The sequence below is a fragment of the Mchenga conophoros genome, linkage group LG18 (genome assembly GCF_057382185.1).
Source record: "Mchenga conophoros isolate Kocher_MC1m ecotype Shallow Benthic linkage group LG18, M_conophoros_male_GT1.1, whole genome shotgun sequence".
In the NCBI taxonomy this organism is placed as follows: domain Eukaryota; kingdom Metazoa; phylum Chordata; class Actinopteri; order Cichliformes; family Cichlidae; genus Mchenga; species Mchenga conophoros.
In genome coordinates this window covers 39,530,149-39,532,648 of record NC_140543.1, presented here as the reverse complement: position 1 = coordinate 39,532,648, position 2,500 = coordinate 39,530,149, and positions in this window count along the sequence as shown.

Here is a 2,500-nt window from a genome sequence, read left to right as displayed (position 1 = left end):
GACAGGAGGCCGACTCTCTGCCTCGGCTAAATGGAGAGGGAATTTCAGAAGGGCCAGGGCACAAGCATGGACCTTTTTCAGCTGTAAGGGAGGGAAGAGCAATGTGCGATGTAGGTCCCCGGGGCCTGCTGGAGGTCCAGGTCCATGCCCGATGTGAGTAGCAGCAGGGCCAGCGCGCCCAGGAGCACATCTTTTTCGACCGTAAAGGAGACAGGAGGCCGACTCTCTGCCTCGGCTAAATGGAGAGGGAATTTCAGAAGGGCCAGGGCACAAGCATGGACCTTTTTCAGCTGTAAGGGAGGGAAGAGCAATGTGCGATGTAGGTCCCCGGGGCCTGCTGGAGGTCCAGGTCCATGCCCGATGTGAGTAGCAGCAGGGCCAGCGCGCCCAGGAGCACATCTTTTTCGACCGTAAAGGGAGACAGGAGGCCGACTCACTGCCTCGGCTAAATGGAGAGGGAATTTCAGCAGGGCCAGGGCACAGGCATGGACCTTTTTCAGCTGTAAGGGAGGCAAGAGCAAGGTGCGATGTAGGTCCCCGGGGCCTGTTGTCGTACCATAGGCACGAGTGGTGTGTGTGTGTGGCAAAGAGTTTCTGCGCAGTGTACCAGGGGCACGGGGAAAGGTTGTTGTACCATAGGCACGAGAAAAGTTGTCGTACCATAGGCACGAGAAAAGTTGTCGTACCATAGGTACGAGGAGTGTGTGTGTGGCAAAGTGCTACTGAGCGGTGTACCAGGGGCACGGCGAAAAGTTGTTGTACCATAGGCACGAGAAAAGTTGTTGTACCATAGGCACGAGAAAAGCTGTCGTACCAGGGGCACGGAGGAAAGTTGTTGTACCATAGGCACGAGAAAAGTTGTCGTACCATAGGCACGAGGAGAGTTTGTGTGGCAAAGTGCTACTGAGCGGTGTACCAGGGGCACGGCGAAAGGTTGTTGTACCATAGGCACGAGAAAAGTTGTTGTACCATAGGCACGAGAAAAGCTGTCGTACCAGGGGCACGGAGGAAAGTTGTTGTACCATAGGCACGAGAAAAGTTGTTGTACCATAGGCACGAGAAAAGCTGTCGTACCAGGGGCACGGAGGAAAGTTGTTGTACCATAGGCACGAGAAAAGTTGTCGTACCATAGGCACGAGGAGAGTTTGTGTGGCAAAGTGCTACTGAGCGGTGTACCAGGGGCACGGCGAAAGGTTGTTGTACCATAGGCACGAGAAAAGTTGTTGTACCATAGGCACGAGAAAAGCTGTCGTACCAGGGGCACGGAGGAAAGTTGTTGTACCATAGGCACGAGAAAAGTTGTTGTACCATAGGCACGAGAAAAGCTGTCGTACCAGGGGCACGGAGGAAAGTTGTTGTACCATAGGCACGAGAAAAGTTGTCGTACCATAGGCACGAGGAGAGTTTGTGTGGCAAAGTGCTACTGAGCGGTGTACCAGGGGCACGGCGAAAAGTTGTTGTACCATAGGCACGAGAAAAGTTGTCGTACCATAGGCACGAGAAAAGTTGTCGTACCATAGGTACGAGAAAAGTTGTCGTACCATAGGCACAAGCAGTGCGTGCGTGTGTGGCAAAGTGTTTCTGCGCAGTGTACCAGGGGCATGTTTGAATTTACATTCTGGAGTACCAGGGGCACGAGGATTTTGCCAGTGGTGTTTTGCTTTGTCAGTGGGAGGGGGCTTAAGTGTGGGTCCACGGGGCCTGCTGGAGGTCAAGGTCCATGCTGGATATGCGCTGGAGCGTAACTACAAGAAAGGTAAGCTAGTGGGGGACTAGAGCAGGGGAGGATGTGCGTCCCCGGGGCATGCTGGAGGTCAAGGGCCATGCTGGATATGCAGTGGAGGGTAACTGCAGGAGAAGGAACGCTCATGGGGGATTAGAGCGGAGGAGTATGTGGGTCCTCGGGGCCTGCTGGAGGGCAAGGGCCATGCTGGATTTGTGGTGGAGGGTAACTGCGGGAGAAGGAAAGCTAGTGGGGGAGTAGAGCAGAGGAGTATGTTGGTCCCCGGGGCCTGCTGGAGGTCAAGGTCCGTGCTAGATACGTGGTACAGGGTTAACTGCGGGGGGGGGGGTAATGTGGGTTCACGGGGCCTGCTGGAGGTCAAGGTCCATGCTGGATATGCGCTGGAGCGTAACTGCAAGAAAGGAAAGCTAGTGGGGGAGTAGAGCAGGGGAGTATGTGGGTCCCCAGGGCCTGCTGGAGGTCCAGGTCCATGCTAGATATGTGGCACAGGGTAACTGCAGGGGGGGGGTAATGTGGGTCCACGGGGCCTGCTGGAAGTCAAGGTCCATGCTAGACATGTGGTACAGGGTAACTGCAGGGGGAAGGGGGGGGGGGGTAATGTGGGTCCCCGGGGCCTGCTGGAGGTCAAGGTCCGTGCTAGATATGTGGTACAGGGTTAACTGCAGGAGGGGGGGGGGGGGGGGGTAATGTGGGTTCACGGGGCCTGCTGGAGGTCAAGGTCCATGCTGGATATGCGCTGGAGCGTAACTGCAAGAA